We start from the raw sequence: 11,934 nt of genomic DNA on the forward strand, positions 1-11,934 counted from the left end.
GCCGATCTTTTGCCAATATTTTCATGAATACTGAACTCATCCTAAAGAAACTTACACCAAAGGGTAATTTTAGGTCGCTTTTCACGTTGATTACGTCAGATTTTAAGGATATTGGCTAGTTTTTTAGATAATGACCGTCCGCGAAGTATGGACACGCGCGAAGTTTGGCAGTAGAGGCGCACAGCCAATATTGGAGACTGTCTCTAATGTGGGAGATTATCTCCAATATCAGAGACTTTTGTAAAGAATTTGGGTATCCAATTTCAGAGACAGTCTCCAGTTTTGGAGACCAATTTCCTTTGTTTACATTTGCTCCAAAAGGATTACCTTGGCGGCAAATAAAAATGTGATAAGAAAAAAAATGAAATGAAATGAAAATCCATAATTTATTGTTCGAAAATAGACATGACATGAAATGCTCTGAAAATTTGCTTTGCCCAATTGATCGTGGGCCCGGCAGCCGCTGTGCAGCGCCAGATCGACGAGGCTCTTTCCCTTTACTCGTTGAACGCCAAACAGGGTAGCAGCAACTCCCATCTTTTTACGTCTTTTGGTCTGACGCGGCCAGGGTTTGAACCCTCGACCTCCCGGTTGTGAGACGGACGCTCTACCAACTGAGCCAACACACTGGTGTGTTGCAGATTCCTCATAAAAAATTACTCCTTTTCACCGTCTACTTTAAAATTTCACCGTCTAATTTTGTTTTGATAAGGATTTTTGTTGTCAATCACACACAAAACAAATGGGCTTCTGACCTCAGTGACACAAAATTTTGGGTGGAAAAAATCATGCTTTTGTTGGTGTTGTTTCTTTTGTCCTTTTGCAAAGCAAGTCTCCAATGTCAATGTGGGAGATTGTCTCCCCTATTTTTAGTATTGGAGAGTCTCCCATATTGGCCGTGCGCCTCTACTGTTTGGACTCACTGCCACAGGCACAGGCATAGGCCTACGTTGCCCCGGGAACCTCGACACGACGTCCTACGTTTTCGGGCTGCCGCAGTAAAGGCCTACGCCTACGGCTACGGTACATCATGATTTAGCCTTAGGGCTAGATCCATTGGCATTACTAAGTAGGCCTATACTATAGTAGGCCCTATTACGGTACTATTAGAACTAGAAGGAAAGTAGAAATCTCGGGGGTAAAAGTTTTAGGTTTTGGGGTCCTTCGTGTAGGTGAATGAGAACCTGGCTTCATTGAGAGTAAGCCTACGTCAGTAAATGATTTTTACTCTCTAGAACTTAAGCCTCCTGGCTTGGATCACCTACCGTACCGGTACTATGTATTAGAGAGAGGTACCGACTACCGTACCGTACCGTACGAACCGGTACCGTACCGCGTACGTTAAGGCTAAGCACTGTCCAAAAATATGAGTTACGGTATCACATCACATCACATCAGCATGATCAGGTACGGAAATGAAGGATTTCTCCGGAAGATTTTCCGGTCTTTACTTCACAACTTCATTAATAATAATGGGCTACATGTAGAACCAGTGTCAATCTCAATAAACTTGTTAACATGCCGTACCTTTAACCTTTATAAATAATGAATTCCTTGATGGGAGAGTAGCGATACATCCGCCATGCAGCAAACGTCTTGCATTTATATCTGTTTCTGCGCTGCGCGCGCGCGCGCGCGATCGATCGATCATATGCTGCATGCATACCGGTAATATATCCGGAAGTATATACTAGTAATATGCTCTTATTTGCTCCCACGGGGCCAAATGACATGGTAGACAAAAGCATGTTTTTTCTCCAGACCTTTGTTTATGGATAAGAATTAAAAATAGAGTATGCTCCAAAAAATCTGGCTGCAGGAACTGTTTAGTGAAAAATATGGGTGAAAATGTCAGAATTTATGAGTTTAAAGTGTTCTAATATAAAGACTAGTGTCAGTGTAAAACTCAATAGCAGTGCATTATTTTGCATCCGCTTAGTTCTAAAATTCAAACCTTTTTTTAACAGATATTATGTTTAAATATTCTGTTTGTTATTATTATTATTATTTATTTGGCCATAAAAAACATACAAAAATTGTACAATGTAGTTACATAAATACAATTTGAAATTGAATAATGAAATATGGATAAAGTAGAAATGAAAGAGAAGAAGAAAAGAGTAAGAAAACGGTTTTTCCATGGGCCAGGGCTCGCAAAAGTAAAATTCAGTACTATTTATTGCCCAGAGGCATGCGAGCCCTCATGGAAAAACCGTTGAGAGAGTATTGCACATTCAATATATAAAATTGCACATTATTAAAATTCAAATAAAACACATTGACAACATCATTTTAAAAAGTATGTAACGCCAGGCAAGATAAAAGAAATAAAGAGGGGTATTGGGAAGAATTTGAATACCCATGCCGGACTGATTAAGGAATGTGTGTAATGCTTAACATAAAAAACACAAAAATAACTTAAATTTGTGTGAGGTACCAGAGCCCGAAAAGCAACAATGAAATGTAATAAGGAGGAATACCCTAGACAACAGCAAGAGCTAGCATGCCTCCACATTCCTATTAATGACGTAGGCCTACTCGCCAGGCTCCAGCACCTAATACATAACAATCATAGAGACAACAAATAGTAAAATTACAGGAAACTCGCCTCCTTTGATGAAGAAAAAGTAGAGAAATTAAGAACTGCGTAGTAATAATAATAATTAAAAAAATATAGTAATGATATCGAGATTCTTAGGTTTTTATGTGCCCCAGCAGTTTTGCTAAAGAGGAATTTAAAAAAATCAACTGTACCAAATGGATATAAAGGATCAGCCTGTACTACTTTTGAGCATTATTCTGAAATATTAATTGAAAAAAAAGAAAAAAGATTTAACTATATACTAAATCCTTACTGACAGATAATTGAATCAAATTACAATAAAGCAAACACAATTGTTGGATGCACATCATAGAATGAAATATACAAAGTACATGTAATTATTTAAGTAATATGGCAAGCATATCAAATTACAGGAAAAGTGTAATGGCAAAAATTAATTTAGGATGCGTTTATCCGCCACTTTTTTTACCCTAGAATCATGATCTGAATCATGATTCAAATCATGATTCTGCAGAATCACGATTGCGTTTAGTCGAAATTGAATATAATCATGATTAGAATCACAAACATGAAACACGAAAAAAGGGGCATTTGGAAAGACGTTTCTGCAGAATCACGTACGAAAATGTTCGAATAAACGATATCGTGATTACAATCATGATTCTATGACCTCACTGTTGTGTCGGGCTACTTTCGATTTGACTCTTGCCAAGCTCAAGGCGCTCTTATATGCTCATTGTATGATTATGTACTACGCATGCATTTCTTGTCATGTTCAAGTTCTGTGTTGGTCATCGCATCGTCCACTACTTTTCATTTTTTGGTCATGTCTTCAACTTCAAGTTCTAGAAAATGAATTAACTGGACAGACAATGATCTCAATTGTTGTTGAGTATACAGTATCAACATTAATTGGATCTACGCTGAAATTCACTTCCGAACACCATTTTGGAAAAACTAACAAGATGAATAGAAGCATATGGAACCTATAAAGTATATGATAGAAATAAACAAAATGAGGTATAGACTGAATTCTGGAAGCAAAAGATTTTTCGAGAGCCGAAACACGTGCGAAAAACTTCCTCTGTCAAACTGCGCACTAGTGTGATGCGCACTGGATTGGCCCGAATCTGAGGAGAAACAGCATTGGAATGAAGGTCGTCTAAACGCTGATTCTGTGATATTGTGATTCATGTTTGTGTTTTGAATCATGATTCAGATCATGATTCAAATCATGATTCTGACTTGAGGTCGCATAAACGCAGCCTTAATATAACTGTTCTGGAGGTAAGGTCCAACTAAACAGAGGAGAAAAGAGGGGGAAGAGATATATGCACTGTATATTGAAGCAGACAAAAATAATTCTTTAAGAAATATCATTGTAATCATAGCGCAAATAATGAGGTGGTGAATTGACATATCAATGCACCAAGTGTCTGAATGCAGATGCATAAACAAGCTGAAGCTTAGGGTGGTGGAGGGGGTTAAATGTTGGTGCTGTGTATGTACATATTTTGGTCTTGGGGTAAAGACGTATACAAGACACATTTTTTGCATGTGTTGGAAATTGTGTTGCCATGGTAACAGTGTATTATGATAAAATAAGGTAAAAAAATCTTGCAGTTAGAACTATACTTCCTCTGTTTTCAACCGATTCTCATGAAATTTGGTACACACATTGGTCTTGAGGTGAAGATGTCTAAGACACATTTTTTGTGTCTTTCAGAAATCTTGTTGCCATGGTAACAACACATTATATGGCAAAAAGTTGGTAAAAACCTTGCGATTTGAACTTCGTCAGTTTTGAACCAATTAATTCTCATGAAATTTGCTCACACATTGGCCTTGGGGTAAAGATTTGCAAGAACCTTCTTTTTTTTTGCATTTGTCAGACAGTGTGTTGCCATGTTTACCACATTGTAGATTAAACTACTTCTCAGTTTTCAGCCCGTGCTCATAAAAGTTGGCACAAATATTCATTTTGGGTAAAGATTCATATTCAATGTTAAAGGGGAATCCAGCCTTGGTTATGAAATGTTCGGTTAATGACAAGGATTATAAAAATAGAGAGAATGGTGAAAGTTTGAAAGAAATCGGACAAGCAAAAATAAAGTTATGGCTGCTTTAAAATTAAGATCCCTGAGACTTTATATGTAGATTTCAAATTGGCAAGTGGGTAAGTAAATTATGACAAGTTGCCCCCCCCCCCCCCCCCTGGCGGATTTCACCGGGAAAATAAAAGAAAAACGGGAAAAAGAAAAAAAGGAGGGAGAAAGAAAGGGGAAGGAAAAGGAAAGGAGGAAAGGGAAAGGGAAAAGAAAACTAAGAAAAAACATGAAAAAGGGAAAACGGAAAGATAACGGGAAAAGGAAGGAAAAAAGAACAAGTGAGAAAAAACAATTCGCCCCGATATACAAATACATTAGCATGATTAGTAAGACAGGGAAATAAATTAAAGATGACAAAAAGGCAAACAAAAGCGGGAAATAAAGGCAGAATGGAATTAGCCAAAATCTAAATTGGAAAATAAAGAATAGGGACAAGATAACGTACACTACCGGGCTGCCGAGGATTGAGATAACGAGCGGGAAGAAAAATGAATGGTATATAGCATAATGTCGTATGAAAGTCTATCATAAACTTGCTAAATCTCCAAAGGCTCTGTCCAAGACTCAAGACCCCGTGCAGTGGGGGCTCTTCATCTGTAACCTTTAATGGGTTCTATAACGGGCCCATATATGGACCCTTCCTGCATTAAGCTTTACATTGAAGCACTTGCGTACCGGGGGTGGTTCCACAGCCAAGGGGAAATAAAAGAAAATAAAGGAGGCAGCGAAATGAGATGAATGAAAAAAATATATGACATGATATTTGCTATAATGATGTAAAAATCTATCACATAATTAGAATTTCATTTTAACAGGCCATTTTTTTCTGGCTCGCTTCGCTCGCTTGCAACTTTTTACAAATTTTCCCACATTTGCTATGGTGTGCCCCTAATATTTGGATGATTACGATACACAACTGCATTGAATGTATGTGTTGTGTTAAAGCTATATAAATATACACGCAATTTGATTTAAATAAGTGGCCATCTGTAAGGTTTAAAATAGCTTTGATATCAAGAGGTTCCGGGGCTCTGCCCTGGACCCCACCCATAAAGCACCGTACTGTTATATGGATGAGTTTGGACCATGGCCCCCAACAGTTCTACAACCAAACCAAAAAAAAATGAGGAAAGAAAGGAAAGTGTATCATATTTTTCTGAATATCACGTTAAAATCTATCTTCATGTTAGCTCGCTCGGGACCTATATTAAGCTACTTCTTGCCACAAGCGCCATACTCGCCCCCCTCGAGCATATAGAGCTTCGCCCTGATGCTCACAATCATAACAAAAATCATGTTCACCGTGGCGTACAAAAAAGAGAGAAAAAAGGAGAGAGAGGAGGGTGAATATGATATCATCTTTTAACATTATGTCAAAATCTTTTAAAAATTGGATTTTTGCAATAAAAATATCAAAAATGTTTGCTCGCTCGCTTATATATATATATATATTTGCCCGATACGCCATATCGCCCCCTCAAAATTTTTGCCTTATGACGCCATTGCCTGTTCCATGATATGACCGGGAAATTTTTGGCTCTTGCCCCCCCCCCCCCTGGCCACCGACCCCTGTTACGCCGCTGACAGGATCGTCAAGAGAGGTGACAATGATGTATACATGTACCAAAGGCTCTGTTGGTCAATGCATTGCCGTAGGGATAAAGCAATACCTGCAGCGAAAAATAAGAGTAAACTAAAGAAAACAAAATAGAGTAAAAAGGGAAAGAGCAATGTCATTGAAGAAGACTTTTAAAAATTCTAAGACAGGCAATTTTGGGAGCAAGAAGAAAAAAAGCGTTTGTAAAGAAAAGAAACAATATGAGTTTGTGAGGACTTGTAAGATAAGAATGCTCGATTGTGGGTCTGCGCAAGTTCATCCCCTTTCCTGGAGTTCACAGATTTGTACGAGACCTCTTTAAAGGTTATCGACACGTATTACATAGATGAAATTCAAGATTACGACTTTGAACTTAGTAAATACATAAGTTACAGGTGCCTATAGCTTTCTATTCAAATACTAGTAGATTATTCTAAGCGATACAGAGCAGTTTGATTGCAAGAAATTGTGAAAATTTTTGCGGGTGGTGAAAATGATTCGATTCCAAAGAAATTTTCTATCACAAAACGGATATTATTTTAAACTCATTTACTTTACAGTATCCTCTCCAAACCGAGTTTAAAAAAGGAATTATGTAATGGATTTATTCTAAGTTACTAGTTGGCATTTCTTTTATTCGTTCCATACCATAACAAAGTAGTAGGTGCTTATCAAGCCATATCAGGTGACAAGAGTACGTTAAAGAGTGGCGTTGAATGCAAATAAAGCCACACGTCCCTATTCAATAGATTATTCTGCGCAATTCGGAAAAAGAATTCACGGGCCAAATAAAACACTCGGTCACATTTGCTCTACGGCGGCCGTACGGCGAGTCGAAAACAGCCGTTTTATAAATTTGTATTCAAACCATGCACCTATATGTAGCTGGTACACAAAATGTTAAAACGGCTGTTTTTGACTCGCCGTATGGCCGCCGTAGAGCAAATGTGACCGAGGTATAAAGGCCACCGCACACCTTACGACCCGACCAGTCGCCGACTGGCTTGCGACTGGGTGAGGGGAGATGTGACGTCACAGCGCATGTCAGCTTCAGAGTCGCAGACCGGTCAGAGACAAGTCGCAAGGAAAATCGGAAGGATTTGACATGTCGAATCCTTATGACTGGATCGCAAGCTCAATCCAAATTCCAGCCAATCAGACAGCAGAGTTGCACGACGCGTATATGATAAACAACGCGCATACGCAGTAGTAAACGCATTCTCTTTGTTGTTATGCCAAAAAGCAAAAAGCGCATGCGTGAGTCGCAAATCGGATCGCAAGGTGTGCGGTGTCGTGGCTTATGACTACCTTGCGATTCATCTCCCCTCTCTCAGTCGCAAGCCAGTAGCCGACCAGTCGGGTCGTAAGGTGTGCGGTGGCCTTTACTCATTTGGATAATCTGAATAATAGGTGCAAAAATTGTAATTAGTATAGTATTTGAAATCAGTATTCTTAATTAACTGTTGGAATTTTCTTAACTCATTAACATTACAATAAAGACATAGGTGTTTATCAAACCATTATCAGGTGACAAGAGTACATTTTAAAGAGTGATGTTGAATGCATATAAAGAAAAAGTCTCTTTTCAGGAATTGATCTGATTAAACAATACATAATAGATTTGATTGTAATTAGGAAAAAAGAATTCTCGCGCCAAAAATAAAACCCGTTTCAATACCAAAATTCAGCATTACAATAAAACAGTAATAGGTGCTTATCAAGCCACATCAGGTGACAAGAGTATATTAAAGAGTGGTGTTTAATGCATATACCATAAAGACACACGTCCCTATTCAGATTCTGAATAAACCAGACTGAGACTATATGCAATTTGAGAAGAAAAATAATTCACACACCAAATAAAGCCAGATTCATTACCCTTTTAAAGCCAATTCCCTATATCACAAAACTTGTATTTTTGACTTGGTAACTCATTTGCAATCTCTAAATAATATGTGTTTAACAAGCATAAAGAAATCAAATTTACTTTTAAGGTTATTGGTGTTACAACAAATTGGAATGCTCGAAAAATCTTAAGCATTTGTTTTATCATCAGGAAATTAACAAATCACATGTCATAAGTATTCCATTGCCACTAGTTAGTATGGATGGATTTTTTTTTTAATAGTTCAACAGGAATTCCTAAGATTTTTGTGCAGGGTTTTGAAAAAGGTCAATACTAATTTCGAGGTCCGATGAGGATAGGGATAAAGATATAAAGAAAACAGCAACGTCATTTAAAAAAAAACCAATACATTCATAAATTCACCTCATATTTCGGAGAGGCTGAAAAGGAGCCAAGAAGTTCAATTCGTATAGGCCTACTTTTGATTGGGTGGTTTTAATCAGGTGAACGCATTTAAGAGCAATAACAAAAATTAATTTGTCTTTAAATCTCATCCCGAAATTGGATACTTTCAGTATGAAGCTCGTGCTATACAGAAATCCATTCCTGGTCCCCCTTCAGTACAGTACAATGATGAGAAGGAGTTAACTATCTAATTTGCCGTAAAAAAAGCATAGAACGATGTTTGAATCTGAATATCATTGTGGAAGATAGAGAACAATAATTGTTTATAGAACAATAGATAATCTCTCAAGAAGACTTGAAGAATGAAAATCGTCCAGAATATATATCTATGGCTACGAAAGTAAATTAACAAAAATAAAAAGCAGTGCATTATTTTGGTAATGCGTGCATGTTTTTTGATATGATTTTAATCAATATGAATGTCTTAAGAAAAATCTTCATTCTGCATGTATGGAAATATATTAAGCTTCAAACTGAGATTCACAAAATATACTTAAACGATCCCCAGGCAAACTGAATAATCTTTTTTTATTAATAAGTGTATGTTTTGGATGTAATCAAAAACATTATTTGAAAGGACAACCGAGCAAATTTGAAATATATTCAGAATGAAGATTTACAATAGCAAAAAGAGAGAGAAAAATAGGTAGGTATTCTCCATGGCTAAGAAAATACATGAAAAAATACATAAAACCTATTGTCATTCTGTATGGAAGTATATAGTTTTCAAATGAATTGTCTGAAAGAATAAAATATAGCATGAATCCATGAACTGGATTTTCTTTTATATGAAATTGTTTCCTCGTTCGGCCGAGTGCAATCAACCCAGGTGATTGGGGGTGCAGAATGGAGATAGGTAAAATATTGACTTTCTTCTTTGTTATTCTCTTCGCATTGTTTAAAATTAATTTAGACGCTTAACCATTTTTTACAATACGAAATTGCTATCCGTTTAGTTGCCCTGATATAATTTTTATCAATATAAACCAAAGAGAAAAAAGGGGAAAGGTATCATGGTACATGCATACAAATTATCTTCATTATGTATGGAGATATAAAGATATATACTTTAACAATGAATTTTTTAATAACATAAAATGTAGCGATCCATAATCAGTGTCTTCTTTATATTATATTGTTTACTATTTTCAGGTTGTAATTAAATACATTATCTGAAAGAAAAACCCGGACGATCTGGGGGTACAGAATGAAGATTTTACAATCAAATCACAAAATATCGACTTTTTCCCTTCACATTAATAAAAAAAGAAGAAAAAAAGAAAAAGAATATATTTGCCACTTTATACAATTGTACATTTACACAGGTACAAAATTTGAGATCTTTTTTAAAAACTAATCATACTTTTAACATGAATTTAAAGTCTTCATAAGGATTCACGTCCACGGTAACGTGATCATGCTGCGATACATATTCCATTAACTTGAATTACCAATCCAACTTATAGGAGTAAATTTGGGAATTGGTAAAAAAATCAGTTCACGAATGAAATATCTTTCAAGTGTTTCAGTTTAAGTTGAAATGAAGTTTAGAGTGAAAACGGATTAGGAATTGACTAACTTTTATCCATTGTAGTTGTTCCAGTTAGCTGATCCTTTTTCTTTCCACTTCAGGATGACTTTGGCTTCGTTATTTCGTACACAACAATTTTCGTTGATAGGCCTTTTTCTTTCCGCAATTTGCAAGCCTCATTAGCTAACTAGACCGGGGGCTGGGGGAGTTTATTCAGCTGAAGGTTTGATGGTCCCATCATGTTGGCATGATATCAGTGGTCAAGAAAATGTGTTGCTGCCGGGTCATTTTTTTTTTCATGAAAATAAATTATTTTCATATTTTTGCACAGACAATCGGAAAATATTAACTAAATACGCATTTCATCATTATTTAGATAGTAGAAATCGATTGCAATCGTTTTCTGGACAGTCCGGTTAATATTTTTTGAAAAATGTGAGAATGTATGCCTTCCATGCTTTTGCATGTGCATTGTTTTGTCATTAATATCAACAATTAATGCAAAATATCAGCATCGAACACGAAAGAAGATATATTAACGAGAACATTGATATGCTTCAGGACAGTATTAATGTCTTAACTTGCTTAGATAAAGGGAAAATAACTCCAGATGTATTCCTCGATATTGCGATAAAATGACACCAAAAAGCAATCTCTGTCACCTAGTCACACTATAGTGATACAGACTACAATGCGCTCGCTGGCATCCCTTTCAAAAGAGTACAATATAGACTCAATCGGTCTTGCCTCGCATTTGATGGTGTTAGAACCCAAACATAATCGTAAAGTTGGATATGACTGCAAATTTTTGCTGGAAGTTGTAGTATATATAGGGTGTCTACTTCAAGAATCCGACGAGTACCACCTGGGCACCCTTAAGCATTTTTTTTATTGACGTCATAGGCCACGCCCACTTTTCATAGTACGTTTAGCAGTTTAAAAACAATACTGCGCTCTGATTGGTCATAGAGACCACACACCCACGCAAATTCCAATGTTCCCACACTGGGCCTCTGCAAGGTCACACTCACCATGTGGTAATCTCTTCAAATTACCCGCGCCTGTTGTTTTGAAAACACTATTCAACCAATCAGAACTCACTGGCTTTTATGCTACTCAGAAATCTCTTCTTGCATTTTGGTGGAAAAAGCTGGCTGCTGACCCATCTAAAAGGTGCCACATATCAAGAGTGACCTTGTAAGAAAGTATAGAGTTTGAGCTTTCTGATGATATAAATAATGTTTGTGCCTAAAATACACAATTTTGCACAATTTGCAAGAGAAAAAAAGAGGAAGAAAATTCTGTTTGGAGGCATTTTTTCATGCCTAAAATTCAATTATTTATCAAAATATTTTATTCTAAAGAAATGATCAGTATAAAAGAGTAACGTTTACTCTTTCATAATGGTACAAAAATGATCAATTCTACTCAAGGAGAAAGTGGTTAAATTCTTTGCGAAACAAAGTCTCACAATTCACGAGATTTTGCAGGGACATGAATTCAGCCACGAGAGGACTTGGATAAATCTTGCTCATTTGCTCATTAACACAGGGGCTTGAAGACTGACTGCATATGAATGGTGTTTTTGTGAATGATTATATTCTATAGACGTTTTCAAAGTCAGCACTGCTGCTGTATTGAATCGCTTGATCCAGGCGAGACTGCTAGTAGTCGGGTAGCAGGGCGACCAGATTTCACAAAATGAAATACGGGACAATTAACAACAAAGATCAACAAAGAAGCCCAAACACAGCGTTAGACGTGTGAAAACTATAAAGAATTGGAAGGGAGGGTGAACGAAAGAATGAAGGAGAGAAAGGAAAG

The 11,934-nt window shown here is 36.8% G+C and overlaps 1 protein-coding gene across 1 annotated transcript in view; it reads right to left on the reverse strand.

The window, feature by feature from the left end:
* The window catches only part of LOC129277145 (casein kinase II subunit beta), a 32,045-nt gene extending 30,427 nt beyond the window's left edge, over positions 1-1,618 (reverse strand). Inside the window, exon 1 of the mRNA XM_064110440.1 lies at positions 1,528-1,618. The gene's annotated coding sequence lies outside the window, so the exon portion shown is untranslated. The remainder of the gene's footprint in view (positions 1-1,527) is intronic.
* Positions 1,619-11,934: the final 10,316 nt, after the last annotated feature.

This window comes from Lytechinus pictus, chromosome 15 (assembly GCF_037042905.1).
Source record: "Lytechinus pictus isolate F3 Inbred chromosome 15, Lp3.0, whole genome shotgun sequence".
NCBI lineage: Eukaryota > Metazoa > Echinodermata > Echinoidea > Temnopleuroida > Toxopneustidae > Lytechinus > Lytechinus pictus.